General features: G+C 41.7%; 1 protein-coding gene across 9 annotated transcripts in view; it reads left to right on the top strand.

Moving 5' to 3' along the window:
• The window catches only part of ATXN1 (ataxin 1), a 223,162-nt gene that overhangs the window by 118,399 nt on the left and 87,958 nt on the right, over positions 1–16,805 (top strand). The window contains exon 1 of one of the 9 annotated variants that reach the window (XM_053993590.1): positions 368–414. The exons of the other annotated variants lie outside the window; for them this stretch is intronic. The gene's annotated coding sequence lies outside the window, so the exon portion shown is untranslated. Of the gene's footprint in view, positions 1–367; positions 415–16,805 lie in introns of those variants that run through there. 9 annotated transcript variants of the gene reach the window in all.

The raw sequence follows: 16,805 nt of genomic DNA, 5'->3' as shown, positions 1-16,805 counted from the left end.
GAGCAGTGATGGGAAATGCCTTTGGTTTTTTCTATCTTGAGATGGTAAAAGATGTTGGGCCTTGTCCAGGCAGTTTGTTTTTTGAACAGCACTGGGGCTTTTGTTGCTGGGGCCAGGATGTTTAATAGTTTGACTTTGTTGCTATTCTGTTTGTTTTATTCAGCCAGGGACATATCACAGATCTATTTTTTGATCAGGCAGCATTCCTGTACTATAATAATTCACAAGCAAAATTCACACACTAGTTGTGTGAAATGCCTGTTGGTTACTTCTCTACATGTGCTTCTTGCCCTTGTCTTCCCTTAGGTACAGTTTACTCTGTGCAAGTTGTAAACTCCATGGAGCAGGTGTTTGTACAGTGCATATAGCACAGCAAGACCCAGGTTTCATCGAGGTGTCTGGACATGCTCTTACGTAAGTAAGGGTACTCTATCTTGTGAGCAATTAGAATAGTTCACATTAGCTGAACTTGTAGAGTTTCCTGTGTGCAGGCTGATGAGAAAAGAGATTTTTTCTTTCCAGGCTGAGAGGGGCTTTGCAAATTTTCTCCAAATCACAGCGGCAGCTGGCTCTTTGGGCACTAGACAAAGTCATGATTTGGAAATAGCTTCAAAGTTTAGAGATGGCCCTTCACATACTAATGCTCTCAGATGAGTTAAGGGGGGAAGTTCACACCTCTTGTGGTGCTTTTGTTTCAGTCTGCCAAGCTGCAGACTCAGCATGAGTGCAGCATGCAGGTTTTCATAGTGATTGCTTTTGTCGCCCCCAGAAGTGCTAGAAACTTAATTGCTTTCAAAGGCAAGCATGGAATCTGGAGGACCCGGTACAACCTGCTGAGAGAACATAAATCATGAGATACTATCACGTTTCTGTGCTGGGGCTTGTGTGGAGTGAGTTTGCTTTGTGAGCAAATGCCTTTGGAATACACTGATGGGTTTTTTTTGTTGATTCTTAGACACAGCAGTAATTGTTATTGGCTTTGTTAACAGGCATCTATGTTCTGTTCTGAAGTTACTGTTCATGTCTTCTAAAAAGTGTGCAGACAAAAAGAAATATTTGTTCTGCCTTGAAATCATGAAAGCATTTCTGCATTTAAATGGGTTGATAGCCTTGATCCAAGTTGTTCCCAGACAGCGGTATGGAAAGAGAGCTGGTCAGTTTTCACTTGACCACTGCTGTTTATCTTCGCTTACAGAGAACGCTTAGAATGCCAGTGTTTACTTGTTCCTTTTTTTTTATGCTAGTTTGCCAGCTACTTTTGTCCCTAAACAAATGAACCATGATGGCAACTGAGAATTTTTGTAGATAAGGAATAGAATTTTTGAATGGCCTTATATAGTATGCTATCCTAGGTTTTATTTCCAAAGTAGTCCTTGTGAAAATTTGTGGAACAGGTCCTTCAATTGGTGGGGAGGTTTTTGGCATTTTTATCCACAACCCAATATTAAAGGTAGTTTTCCTCATCTCCTTAAATGATTAGTCAGTATGCTCTCCATTCATAGGAATACTATTTTGATATATTTTGCATGGAAACTGAAGCAGGAAAAGTTTTTAAGGTAAGCCAGCCAAATAATCTAGGGTCTTTTGATCAGTTTCCATTAGTATTAAACTAGTAAGCTGCCCTATTAGATGTTAGAAAGGAAGCTCAGTGTTTAAAGAAGATAAACATGCCAATTGACATTCAATATGTCTTCTCAAGTTACCAGCAGAAACCTCGTTGAACCTTGTTGGCAGAGGTGCCTTCTGCAAGGGTTCCTAAAAACACCTCCCCAGCTCTTGGCTTAAAGTGGTCTGGTGCTGCAGTGGATCTGCTGCCAGCACTGAATGCTTGGTCTGGCTCCAGTTGGAGCTGAAGAAAGGCTGAGTTTTAAGACCTCTAGGATGCCTTCAGGTCCAGAAGAAACTGAGCACTGGAATAATGTGTCATCCAAACAGTGATGTATTCCTAGAAATGGATTAATATGCTGTTTTAATTTGGGGCATTTATATAGTTGAAGTTACAGAGATCTTAACGCTTAGAAGAGAGAGTTCTGCAGCTCTTTAAGATTGCCTGGCACACAAACAAGCAAAGCTCTAAATTGCTTTAAGCTGCTGACAGTTGTCACAGCTTTGTGCAGACACACCTTTGCTGGTACTGACAAAACACAAGTACCAGTTTTACATCACTGTACTCTTCTTGGCTGGTGTACATCTTAAAACAGTACTGTACCTTGACAACTTTTGCACAGAAAATGAAAAGAAAAGGTGAGCAGCAACGGTAGCCTCTTATCAAACAGTTGGTTTAAAATGCTCAGAGTAAAGACAGCATTTTAAAACAAAACTTGATCTGTTGTTTGAAAACTGGACATTTAATGCATTACATTGCTCTGAACCCAGTCCACTCTGCTGAAGTCACACTGGATGCAAGAGCAGGCTTTTGTCTGTGAAGAGGACAGTAGCAAGTGAAGAAAAAATGTAATTTTCTTTCTGTAACACTGAGTTCCTCCAAACTTCATAGATAACTGAAAAGTCTGTTTTCAAAACATCTCTGACCCTATATGCAAATAAAATTTCTGTGATTTTGGCTTTTACTAGAGATGATGTCCATTACACATCTGTGTGACAGGGCACTGGCATATTAGTACTAAATGCTTCCTAAAGAAACTCATTTGAAATCCAGTGTGAAAAGTGAAAAGGCATTGAAAATGCCCCTAATGAATATCATGGACCACCATATATTTCACACAACTGTCAGTAATAGCCAACCTGTTGATGCAAGTTTCATATAAGAGTGTATTGACAAGATTTAAATGCATTTAGTCTCCTAAGACCATAGATTGACATTGTGGTGGCTGTTGGCCACTTCTGTGAGCCCTTGCCTGCAACTATGGAGTTAGAAATGAACAGGCAGACACTGGCTGGTAACATTGGTGTGGCAGTGTGGATAAATTGACTTCACTAATTCATTGGGAAAAGAAGTGTCACAATTTGACACTCCGATGGCAAAACTATCAGTGTTCCCAGCAGCTGTTAGCGCTGAATTTACTCTCAGTACTTTCACCATCTGCTACGAAGTCACTGCAGACTGCTAGAGGAGTGGGAGATTACACTGGCTTTGGGAAGCTTTCAGCAGAGGCGAGCAGATAATTTGATTTGCCATGATCAAACATCCTGACTGACAGAGTGTAACTTGAGTTCCATTTCTGACTCTGTGACTGAAGTTTGTTGTGAATTCCTCTAATGATGTGGCATGTAACTTTCTTGAATTAAAAATTACAATGGCTCTGCTCCCTGGGTGCTGCAGAAGTGGCACAACAGCAGCACTGACTCAAGTCTCTGCTATGGGTGAATGTTTGCTGCCTTTATCTGTTCTGCTGGATGTTACCCCTGCCCTTGCTCCTAAAGGCAGCAAGGCAGGCCTCACAGCACGCACTCAGCAAAACCAATACCTTTATTGGCTGGAACATTTTTTCTGATTCTTTATTAGGTTTCTGTTGCAACATACAAGGTGCTGTGATGATTCGGGTTACTTTTTTTAGCCTGTGACTTGTATTTCTACCACTGTAGGCTCTGAACAGTTTTGTGAGTTCTGGATTGCTTTGTGGCTCTTCTGGGATTCTGTACCTTCATCAAGCACTAACCTCACAGACATGGCTTAGTAAATAATTCCAATGCAAGGTAAACTCGCCTTGCTCCTGTTAAAATTCTCAGTCTTCTGAAAAGCCAGTAGATGGGGTGTGTGCAATTCTGTGCCAAGTCACTGTACTTCCCAACCCAAAGATTCAACTCTAGTTTCTACATTTTTGTTGCAGAGACTGTTGTTGTTGTTGTTGTTGTTGTTGTGGTTGTTGTTGTTAGCAATGCCTTCCCACATGAATCACAAATTTAAGCAACCCTGAGTGGAAGCACCAAAAATTCTTAATTGATATTTTTGCATGAAGTACTCTGAGCATGATCTACTGTGCACCTTCCAACACTGTTAGGTCCTTGAAATCTGGATATGAATTTTTGTCATAAGTTCCCCCCTCCCTTTTGTTTTTTTTAATTAAACTATTCATGAACTAGAAAGATACTGCATAACTGAAAACAGACTGGGTTACCACAGACTTCTGCATAATTTGAGATTGTAGTATTAGGTATAGATGCCATGGGGACAGCTAAGGAATACATCATGTTTTGTGCCTCCAAGCCCAGCATGTAAGAGTAAATAGCTATTTGTAGACATGATTGTGTTGATCATAGATGTGAAAATTGAATTTGCTAGCAAATGAAAATATTTTCCTCTTGTTAATAATGATCATGTAAATAATCATGTTAATACAAACTGTAGAAAGGGTCAGCAGTCACATCCCTGAGTGGATTTCATGCCTATAGGTCAGTTATGGTAGACTTGAAATAGGAAGGAATCTAAAACAGGAGACAAATGGCTTTGGGACAGATGAGTCCCTGAGTTGTTCTCCTTAGAGGTCACAGCAGAGCAGAGCATGAATCAACATGGAAATAAGCTGGCCCACGGTAATTTATGTCATTCAAAATGAAACTCTCTAGAGATGGACTCCTATTAGGTAGGTCCTAGCTGCTTGTACCTAATGGGCAATGGAGAAACCTTCAAATGGTTTGCTAATAGTTAACCCAGGAAACTCCACATTCCATGTCTGACAGGTATGAATGCAAGGTGGAAGTATTTTACCAAAAATAAGTTAGAATTAGTATATTGTATCAAAGCTATCTTATGAGAAGAAGCGTGAATGCTTATGGCAAAGATGCACATCTGAAGTTCCCTGAGAGATATTTGGTAAGAAATGTTTTACATATGCACGTACACTCTTCTCCAAGCTATTAATGCAATTTTGGGAAGGGAGAAATCTTCAAATAGTAGAGTACATTCAATTAATTCAAAAGAAAAGTTTAATAGTGGAATATGACAGAGTCCTGAAGGCACCAGTTTTGTTTGTGCCTGTGATGGAAGGGGTGAATAACACAAAACTGTTACCTGTTCCACTGCCTTTCAGAAGAGAACCACCAGAGTTCTATTGTAATCTGGTGTGGTAAAGTGTGCCCAAAATGCTGTGAGTGTTTAACAGTTACACAAATTATTCACTTTCCTAGCAGTCTGATTTTGTATTATAATCTGTTTCCCTTCTGTCTTTAATGTGCAATTCTGCTGAGCCTGCAGTTCACATTGGCTGCCTCGGGCAGACTGCAGGTCAGCTTTTGAATGTAGAAGAATTAATGAAATTTAAGTATTTTGTGTACAGTTAATGGCAGTTGCGCAAGTACAAAGACTTTGCTTTATCAGCAGATGTGGTCTAGGTTTACATTTATGTCCACATTCAATCCTTAGGTTATTGCAGTTGAGAGAAAAAAAATCAGTTCAGTGCAGTCTTTAACAATCTGCTTTGGTAGCTGGCCAGTCCACTTACCCTTGACTGAAGCACATGGTAGGGTGGTTCTTTATTCCATTAACTCTTTGATGCTTGGAAACAGAGATGATTCACATGATGTGACGGGGAGGGGGAAATTGCTATAAATGCAAGATTAGCAAAACTTTGTACTCACCTTGTGCCAAGGCAGGAAGGGATTAGTGTACTGTGGGAATGGTTAGATGGCAATGTTTGCTGGGCTGCTGTGGCAGACAAGGGATATTTGAGAAGGTGACCTAGCTCTGCTGGAGTCTGCATGGTGAGTGGACAGCAGCCTTTCCACTTGGAAAGTAGTATTGGGTTGGGCACTTTCTAGTGAAGTCAAAAGTGTTACTGTTTGCAATAGCTCAGATGTTTCCCTTGTGACAGGGCTGTTTCCTCACTTCTTGCCTGAGCTGGTGCTGAGTAGAAGGCTCTCTGCCATCATTGTCTTGGCTCTTGTCTGGTTATGGTTTTTGTTTTGTGGTGGAGGTGGGAGGTGGGGTGGTTTTTTTTTTTTTGGTTGGGTTTGTTTTTGTTTTTTTCTTTTGTTTTTTTTTTTTTTTTTTTTTTTTTTTTTTCTTTTGTTTGTTTTTGTTTTGTTTTGTTTTGTTTTAGTTTGGGAAGAGGTGAGGAGGAATCATATCCCTGCATGGAGAAATGATGATGAGCAGAATGCAGAGGGAAGGCCACATACCCCTCCTTGTCAAATGCAAAAATAACCAGTGCCAATGCAGGAGCTTGTTTATAGCGCCTCAGCTTGGCCCAGCCAAGCATCCATTATGTGGTGAGCAAAGAGTGGGCTGGGACTTCCTTGCAAAAGGATCAGTGTGATTTCCAAATGCTATGAAGGGGAGTCATTCCTGAGCGACGGTAGGAGCTTTGTTCTCTGGGTTAAGTATTGTGCTGTCCTCCTTTAAACTGGGGAGACGGCAGTCTGGGAGAAGGATATGAAAACCAGATAGGCTTAAATTGAAGCCTGGCATCTGGAACAGCTTTGGCAGACTCGAGATAATACTTCAAAGTATTATCTCTGTGTTCAGCCCCACAAGGTACAGTATAATTTTCTACTTGGTGAAAGTATTACTTAGGAACTAGAGTCATTCTTGGGGCCTCCTTGTGCTGGGCACTGTCACACTGGGTAGCAAATAGCTCCTCCTCACTGAGCTGACTGAGCCTGCACGTTCTAAGCTGCTTACTTGCCTATTCTGTCTCCCCAATAATTTAGCAGTAAACCTTTACCTTGAATTAGTTTTACCACACTGAGCAACAGACTGTAAATATATCTGAGCATTACTGATTCTGCTTTGACTCTACTGAAAAGATCTTCCATATTTTAAAGTCATTAAAGCTGAAGCAACATAAATATTCTGTGTTTCACGACAGCATGAAAGGAGCGTGGCCTCCTAATTACCCTGATATTCAAATGTGTGCAGGAGCACTTGGAAAGTGCAAGGCTCCCTCAGCTCCCTGCAGTTTGGCAGAGAACATCCTTCCATAGGCAGTTAGGGTCTGTAATTCTCACCATAGTTCCTGAATCTGCTTCCACTTTTGGTGGTTTACAAGGGAGAAAGCGAGTCAGCCTGGTTCAGCTGTTTTAGCCACGTGTGTTTAGAGATGATTCTGGAATACAATTAATGCATGCCTGCACAGAAGTAGGTTGTAAGGTTACTGATTGGTTTTGATGCTGTTTGCTGCTTGAATGTCAGTGATTTTTTAATCTAAGGCAAAAAGAGCATAATTATTTTTAACTTATAGCAACCTCCCATTTTTTCTTAAATGTCTTGATATGAAGTAATTTAAACTGAATTTCTGCACAGATACTTTCCAAGAGATTGGCTGTCAAGTACAATAAAAAAACTACACTTTTGCAGGGACCCAATGAGACTTTGCAAATTTAGATTTATTCTCGATGTTAAATGTGGTTGAAGATGTCATTTCTTAAACAGCACTTTCAGAAGCAGTTAGCTTAAAAGTATAGCAATTCAAAGCACAGAGGGAATGATTTTGAAGTGTAAAGTCTTGAAACACAACACAGAGGTTGACAGTTTCACTACAATTAGAAGTAAGGCAGGCACAACTCCCACTTCTGAAAACTTTCCTATTGCACTACTTCCTCTCTTGGCCTAGAAAACCTCAAAAAAAAACCCCTTTGAGTGGCTTTGCTTATTGACTTAACATAGTTATACTCAATAGCATTAGGAGACAGAGCAGAAAGGGCTGCCAAATGTGTCTGTAAAGAATAATCTTTACAGAAAGCTTCACAGAGGTATTTTTTTCCACATGCTTTCAATGTCCTGAGAATGCTGCTTGTTTGAGGAAAGCAAGTATTAGAATGGTGTGGGTTGTGTTTTTTTTTTTTTTTTTTTTTAAACAGGGTTTGTTTTGTTAGGAAACCACTCCCTTCTGCTGCTGCATTTAGACTCACTGCTAATTGCCTTTTGGTCGAAGATATTTTCCATGAATTGCCACATTCCCCCACACTGTTACAACTTCACACTGATTATGCTATGTTAGCAGCACTTCTGCCTGCTGCCTTTAGGAGTGGCTGAGAGAAGGATATGGTGTACATGGGAAATTGTGGGGTTTACAGGAACAGATGTTTGTAGCTGCTGAGACATGGCAGAGGCTGTTCCTCCCAGACTAAGATCAGTGATATAAGGAGGGCAACTTGTTGCTGTGGTGGTTTATTCACTGCTCTGCTGTGTGCTACTGCTGTGGATTTATCATAAGAAGTCCTGGTGTGTGGTGTGTTAGGCTTGTATTTTTCATCCTAGTCCCACAATGTAGTGGGAAGCCAACCCCAAACTCTGGTGCCAGAGAGGGTGTGGGAGGGGGTGATCTTCCAAGAGCACTGCTGGCTCACTGAGCTCCTTGAGGTGCCCACTCAGCCCAACCTCCAAGCTTGTCTTTCTCCTATAGCCTGGGGACAGCATAAGCTTCTCCTTAGCCCAGCTCTGTCCTCTGCAGAAAAATCCCCTGGAGCAGCTGTATAAAAGATCACTGGTGACTGAAGCTCAAGCACTGAGCAGGGGAAGTGGATGTAGCAGGGGTGTTCAGCACAGCTAATCCACTTAAACTATAGAGATCATCTGCTGATCTGCAGGGGTGGTAGCGCTCTTTGGTGTGATAGCTAAAAAGGCTTTGGCTGGAGCTACAGTTTCAGGGCAATCAAAACCTGCAGCTCGGGCTGAGGATCTGGTTACACCAAGTTGGCCCTGACCCAACCAAACGTGGTTAAAAGTGAGAGGTTATGAGAGATAAACCCCTCTACTTAAGCCTTGTCCTAGCTCAGGAGTTGATCAGTGTGTTCAAGTGCTTTTCCAGTCTTAGCTGCTTTGAGCAAAGGTAGGGCTTACTTGGTCTGTGAACGGGATGAGCTTTGCCAGTAAAAACCCTCTTTTACTGGGATAATTGCATCCATAGGGCTGGTAGTTAACATTTCTGCTTTAATTGTGTCACTGCACATAAGCAATCAGATCTTTTACAGGTAAAACCCCTTTAATTTCTAATGCAGTAAGCATGGTTGGGTCTCACCCACACTGCGGCTGTTGGCCGTGGTGCAGGAGGAACAGCTGGTGTTGTAACAGGATCTCTGACTACATTAATTTGTTGTCCAGCCTGTGACATGTGAGGATTTCCACCTCAGTTCAGGTCCATCCAATATGCCAGTGCTGGCTGAAGGCAAGCCCAGTATGGTGTTTTCTGCCATGTGACAGTGAGCAGGAGTGGCTGCAGCCCACAGGAGCAGCCAGTGGGCACTGCTTCTGCCCTGCCATCGTTTGTCTGGGATGAAACCTTTATGAAACCTTTATTTGTTTAGTCCTACCCTTTTTTACTGTTGAAGGGAAGAGAGAGGAAGTACGAGGAGCACTGTGTGGTACACTGCCAAGTCCTCTACTGTCCTCTTTGTAGTACTAGAAGACATCCAGATAAGCTAAAATTTGCTAGTCTTTTGTGAAAAAGGCTTCTAATGTTCCTTTTACCCAAATTATTAGTAAATTATTGTAGACCAAATATAGATGAAATAATTTTCTGCGGCTAATCCTCGCTTACCATAGGAAAGTAGAAACAGCAGTGCTGCAATCCTGTTGATTCTGATCCACCACAGGCAATGCAGCTAGGAACCACTCTCATAGCATCCATGTGCCACTCATACCACTGGGTACAGAAACCTGCTCCCTGCTTTCCCTCAGCAGTAGAAAGATGCAGAAATAAAAACAGAACTTGCTCTGAATTTCAGAAAAGGCTGAAACTGGTCTGTTGGCATAGAGAGAGAACCAGGAAACAGGAACACCTGTGTTGCATAGCTTTGGGCAGGTCAATTATCCCATCTCCAGTGAAATTCTCTTTTGCATAACGTATGAATAACAATACTCAATTTACCTTGCAGGGGTGTTACAGAGCGTGCAGTTAATATTTTCACAGTGTTTGTGGTATGTAAAACCCTAAATGAGTGCAAAGCATTATTGTGATTTCATTTTATTGAGGGTTAAATATTGGTGATGTGCCCAGCTGAGCACTTGCTGGCAGTGAGTGAGGCAAGTGACCAGCAGCAAGCATGTTTGGCAGCAAGCAATGGACAAAAAAGGAAAACGGCACTAACTTATTCCAGTCATACCTTTTTTTTGACTCTCTTACCACTGCACGTTTCCCATTAAGCAGATGGAGATGACCAAAATATCAAATTGGAACTCTGTGGTTTAACAGACTTACATTTTACTGTTTAAAAGGCAAATAAAGGTTAACGACATGAAGATTTGTCTTGTAGGAGAGTGAGAGAGTGGAAGTGCCTCCAAACATGCACTGAATGGTCTTTAAATAATATTTTTCAGAAAGAGACCATACCTGTTTTAGCTAGGTGGCAGATTTTTCACTGGGCTGGTAGCATGCCAAGACTGCTTCTCCACGTTTCATGCTACTGCTGTTGAGGGGTTTGCACTGGATCAAAAACATGGATGAAAATCACTTGGACAAGGTTGGTACCGCATAGCACCAGCATGAGCCAGGGGATAAGCAGGGGTTGTGTGCAGGCAAGTGTCTTGGGGAGTGCTCCCAAGTTTGAAACATGAGTCAGTGCCAGACTACAACGTGTGTCTGTGTTAGAGCTGCTGAGTGCAAGAGAGGGACAGACAGCGTGTGTGATTTCTCTGCCTTGCTATCATCTCATGGGAAATGGGGGCTTCCTAGTGGTGGGGTTACTCTCAAGTGCCAGCGCTCCAGCAGGCTGAACGTTGCACCTTGGCGTTTTGTTACTGCCTGCTCACTTTCATTCATTTTTCTTATTCTTATTTGTGTTCTTGGTTATTCTAATTACCACTGGTAGACAATAGCACAATTGAGTGACAATCTTCTGGTAATCGTGGCTAACTTCTGCCCTAGGAAAACTGCACTCCAAGCATGGTGGAGGAAGGTATTCCTGGCAGAGATGAAGGATTTGACCCACACTTTCTCTGTATTTGTTAATTCAATGTCTTTGCTCTGTGAGTGTCCTGAGAGACAGGTCCAGAGGTCGGCAAAGCAGAAGAGGATCTTTACAGTGTCTTCTTTGAAGCTTTGGGTCAAAGTCTGCATTGTACCCTTATTCTTGTTGCAGTTGAAAACATTGCTTGGCCCTGGATTTTCTCAGGGTTTTTTCCCCCTTTCTTTCCCAGCTCCAAAAACTGCCATGGTCACTTACCCAGAACACTGATAGCATCAGCTCCACAGTTAACTTCTCATTTAGTGGTGTTTCTGAAAATAACAATTGCTGCAAGAAAACAAATGGTAGACATGCAGCATAAGCTGCACATAATTTTAATTTATTGCCTTTTTAAAAAAAAATTGCAGTATGAAATTTTGGGGGGCAAATCTCAAATCCTGCAAAATTTATGGCACAATGCCAGTTTATTTGAAAGAACCTTACATTTGTCCCTAAATCTTACAAGTCCTTAACTGCAATTTGCTTCCTCACATGCCACTCACCTTTAAGATGATAGTCCTTTTTTGGCATTATTAATTATCATTATTGTTGTTGCTGTTATTATTCCAGGAAATCTGTATGGGAGGAACGCTGAAATCTAGTTTAAAAATAGCATTTTCATGTCCTCCTACTCACTGTACTTCGTGCATAGAATGCCTTTTATAAATGCAGACTTGCTGCCTGGCTAGATAAAAGAAACTGTCACTTGATTTCCATAACGAAGTCATTCCCAGGAGAATTTCATTGTTTTAGCAATAAAATTTTTCTAAAAGGCCTTTTATTTTGCTTGAGAAAGATAACAGAAATGAACTTCTGAGTGGTTATTCCACAAAACAATTAGACGAAAGCAATCTTGATTTGATGTAAGAAGATTTATATGTGTATGAATTCCCTTTCATTTAAGATGAGAATAAATTTCCAACTGAAAATCAAGTTAGAAATACCCCCCCAAAACCTTACCCAAAACACTTTTCCCCCCCTTGCTCACAGACATGACACATAACTTTATTGGGAATCTCTTGCATAAATTTGATCATATCCTGGAGTTCAGCCCTATTTCAAAAGGCACTTGCATAACTTCTGATTCAGATACTTTCCTGAACTAGAGGCAGTCAAGGATAATCATTGCCAATTATTACAGTGGATTAATTTTGTTACCAGGTATGTGGTATTCGTGGGGAGGAATGGTCTCTGCACGCTGTATTAAGGCTGAGCACTCCCTGAAGCAGGGACGGTGCTGTAGCTGTGGGTGCACAAACTGTGGAGCACAGTGCAGGCACAGTCCCTCCTTGCTCACATGCACCATGCTGCCCTGGCCTCTCTCACCACTTCTCCAGCATTTCTCACCCCTTTTCTCAGCTGCTCTGTGTCTCATGCCAGCATGACGTTCTTTTTCTCTGAATGCTGAACATGCTAAAGCTTGTCAGAATTACGACATCAGAAAACATGTAGAAAGCATATCCAGTGAGAGGTCCTACTGCTTATATTTAGTTATATTTTATTCTAGGGGGACGGGGACTGTCTCTCATTTGGATCTATTTTGAGCCATGCTTGCATTTTCCTGAGTGTGAATCAATGCAATTACCAATTCAGGTACTGCAGACAACTTACTACTGTAGGCAGATAGACGCAATAAGAAGCAAAAGGGAATAGGAGAAAAAACATTTTCTTTGTAGTCAGGAAAGCCTTTATAGATTTGGCATCGTACTTAAAATTCCATTGTATTAAAGAAATGCAACAATTTCAGAAATTATTATTTATAGGAGGATTTGTGAATTCATGATGTGATATTCTGACTCACCCGACAGCAAACATGTTTGCGCTCCGGCTGGTATGACTCACACTGACATTTGTCTTAAGCGTGGCAATTGTTTTAGCCCTCTGCTTGCTGCAGGATGAATGAAACGGCTGAGCTCCCTTGTTGCAGATTTACTACGTGCCGCCACCCTGGTAAATTGCAGGCTCAGCTGTGGAGTATTTCCTGTCACACACACACACACACACACATACACACACACATACACACACAGACACACACGTGCACAAACATACACGTGTGCAGCCCCCCCAGTAATGCTTTACTGTTAAATACTAGATTCATAGAAAGGAAATGCATAATTACAGCGCTGCCTTTTGCACCACATAAAGCAGCCCACATCAAAAGATGTTTGTCATTAATGTTTCAACAGGTAATCTCTGGAATTACTGCCAAGCCGTATTCTTGTTACTTAGCGCTCGGTGTCGAAATCATTGAAATCTTTGTTGTAAGCCAGCATAGTCATCTTAATCCTGCAAAAAAGTTAGTCAATAGTGCCTTTGTTTTCCAGCTCCGTATCATGTTGCATCAGCACAGAAGACGTGGCGGCACTGGAAATGGGGAGAAGGTTAAGGGTGTGTTTTGGGCTGGCTTCGTAAGCAAGCCAAGCTCATGTGATGGCATTGTTCGTGCTTGCGCCCGTGTGTGTCCCCCAGCCTGGCAGCTGGTGTAAGTCAGGTCCTCCTCAGCCCTGCGTACTGCACAGGTAGAGGAGATGGGGAAGCTGCTCCCTGAAAACTTTGTGTAAGTAGCAGATGAGTAGCTCTGGGCACCTGTGGCTGAATCCAGTGAGGCAAAGGCCATGGCCCAAACTCAAATCTTATCGACACTAGGGCGTTGGTACTGTGGGCTTCTCGTGGAATCACTGCTGCCACCAGAGATCAAGGCTCTTCTCTGGTTTTCTGGGTTGTAGCATTAACAATCTTCAGGAAGTTTTGTCTCTGGCTACTTAAAATAACTGCAATTAAACAGAATCTCAGCCATTGCTTTTGGCACTGCTACCGTTTGCAACTCACATCATTTGGATTCTCCTTTCAGCACCATCTTTGCAGGAGAGCTGTGGCCATTGTATGAGAGGTGTCTGTACATGTCATGAAGGCCCTTGAGCTTGCTCTCATCTGTAGCAAGTTAATAGGGCGCTGCAGTTCTTCAAATATGCAGGAGGCTCATTGTCTCCACTCAGGGCTGAGCTGCATTTTTTGCATAATAGCTTCCATAAAAGAAAAAGAGAAATATTTTTTTCATGTAACAGAAGCATCCAGAGTGGTTATTTTTATTGCTTATATCTGTTCAACATTACTGGCTCTCAGCCTGAATTATTATGGACCATTTGCATTCTTTTCTCAATCTCTTCTGCTCCTAAGACCTGTAGAAATGACTGTGTTACAAGCATGCAGGCAACAGAGTTGTTTTCACTTTAAACCTCTGTATGAGAATGAAGAAAGTTGGCATCCTAAGAGAAATGTAGATCTGTGTTGAAATTTCCCCACCCTCTCCCATGCCCACCAGTATTCCTGCTTTGATAGCCATAAAAAAGTGGCAAATAGGGGATGCTGATGTGAATAAGGTGATGGATTTTTATTAAGAAGTACATCATTGACATCTGATAGGAGATACTTATGAGGTATTTTTTTTCTTGTGGTTCTGCACTGTTCTTGCTTAGACAAAACAACCTGAACAAGCTCCTCTTAGTTTTCACCTGGTGGCATTGTGTGTTGCACCCACAGCCCACCTCTTGACTTGCTATTTTAATACCTTATGCTGCACTCTCTTTCTGGGGGAAAATCAGGTGGAACTTGGAAACTGAGCCCACTTAATCAAGCACAAGGCTAAGCACAGTCTAACCTCATGCCTTTTTTGGAAAAACTGGGTGTTAGTGAAGTATAAATAAGGAGTATGGTTGTGATTGCTGTTATTTGTGTAAAAGTGATGTCTCTGAGATCCTAGTTAGATTTGTGTTTGTGTTGTTATTAGGCTTCATGTAAATGGAGAGTGTGAATTTGAGCTGTTCTGCATTTTTTCCCAAGTACAACCGCGGTGATGAACCTTCATCTGTTTTCCAACCACTTGTTCAGAGGTGTTGAGGTTAGGGAATGGGTAACAAGAGCAGTGGAGACAGCTCTGGGGGCAAAGTTGCTTCCATGGTTTCCAGATGAAGAGGTTTGGAAGGGCAGATGAGTGCAATGAGTATGGCCAAAAGCTATCAGTCTTTTTGCATAGGCTGATGCTAAAATGAGGGGTGGTTTACCTGAGCCTTAAGTCATGAAAAATACCTGCTGTGGGTGAAGCAATGATGAATGATGGTCTTTAGATTAATTCTAGATTAAATCTAGAAATTGGGACACCGATTTCTAGATGACTCACAGCTAACATTAGTTGTGCACAATCAGTGGCCATCTTCAGTAGTGGCTCCTGCACTGGAGCTGCATCCTTGCCCTTTCAGCCTCGTGTGCTGCTCCCGTCTCTGTGCTGTTCCCAGGTAGATGTTCCTGTCCTGCATTTTCCCTCTGAGTATGCTTGGAGATGCTTTTCACACAGGAAAGATGTGCTGGGCTGGGATGTTCCATGTTCACAGAGCTGGAGAAGGCAACATAAATGTTCTTCCCTCTGCTACAAATTGTGGGGCAGGATGGATTGCTTCCTTGTCTGAACCCCATGATCTGCATCCTGTTTTTCTGGTTTAGGACCTGCAGGATATGCAAAGTGCTAACAACTTGATTTACTGTTCCCATGCACCCAGATACAGTTATTCACCCTGCACAAAGGGAGTGTAATATCTTGTGAAGTTGGGCATTTCACTGTGGACCACATGCAAAGCCATGGGAGATGTTTGTTTACATGACAAAGCCTTGGAGGATCAAGCTTCAGATGAGGAATAGATGCTAAACAGAAATCAGAGTGCTGCCTTCCTGTTTTATGCAAACAAAATTTCTATTGCCCTAAGGTGATATTGCTTCACCATAGTATTAAAGTAGGCATAATTGGGATTTAAGTAATTTTTACACTAGCAGAACATCAGCAGCAGCCTTTATACACTGGACAAAATGTCAGAAGATTTTCAGATGGGCAAAATTTGGCATGGCTGATGTAGAGAAGCTTTTATTAACTTGCAATCTAAAAGATAGTAAATTCTTGGTTGTTTTGTGGTTTTGGGGTTTTTGGGTGGTTTGTTGTTGTTGGGTGTTTTTTGGTTTTTGTTTGTTTGTTTGTTTTTTAATTTCCATTCGAATCTTTTCTCGTTGTGTAAAGTCAGCTAAACCTGTTGAAAATAATTTAGAAGTTTTTTCCTGACATGATAGATGATACACACATTAGGTAATTGAAATCATGCATGCTCCAGGAAGATAAAACCTCGCCTTTCCCATTTGCGGTGAGGCAGGATTGAACCTGTCTAAAACTATTTCATGTAGAGGGAGAATAAAGCAGGAAATGAATTATGGTTTTATTTGAGTTGAAGGATTAGTTGAGGGATAATAGCGAACAACGAAACAACTTGGGCACAAGGCTGCTGTCTCTTAAACAGTTTTATTAGCTTATGCTGATTGGTGAATTAGGGAAACCGAATTACGTCATGCAAGAGAGCAAGGGATGACAATTAAAAACCTGCAGGAAAGGACTAGTAAAATGGTACTCTCTCACTGCCTGATCTTCAAAGCAAAATGGGAGAGCATGACCTTTTCTTGGAATAAATACAGGATATTGCATGTAGCCAACTTCTGGTTTTCAGGTTTTGCCAATTTGCAGTTGCTTGCTTGTACTACAGTCCTTATTTGCTGATTGCCCTGGGGTCCAATTTTAGTCTCAAAATACTCCTGAGAAGTACTTCTATGCTCTTTGATTTGAGATTTGTTCATGTCTCAATTACACTTCTAATCTGTCAGCACAGTGTCCTTTTTAGCTCTTAAAGACAGGGCTATGCTGTGATATTTGAGTAACCATAATGCTGTGGGACCAGGAAAAACAGCTTCCTTGGTAACGCTTCCCATTTATAGCGGAGATGTGATCGGTAACCGTGTACATGATAATGATTTGTCGATCATGTTGAAACTTCAGTCACAAACTCTGGTTAGGACCTAATTGCACTGCAAACCAGCTTTGTCTGCGGGTCCCTCCAAGTTACGACTGCTTTAGATGTTCCATGAAGAGC

This window comes from Vidua macroura, chromosome 1 (genome assembly GCF_024509145.1).
Source record: "Vidua macroura isolate BioBank_ID:100142 chromosome 1, ASM2450914v1, whole genome shotgun sequence".
Lineage (NCBI taxonomy): Eukaryota > Metazoa > Chordata > Aves > Passeriformes > Viduidae > Vidua > Vidua macroura.
Note: the sequence above shows the minus strand (reverse complement) of the source record. Positions and strands in the feature narration are given on the sequence as shown.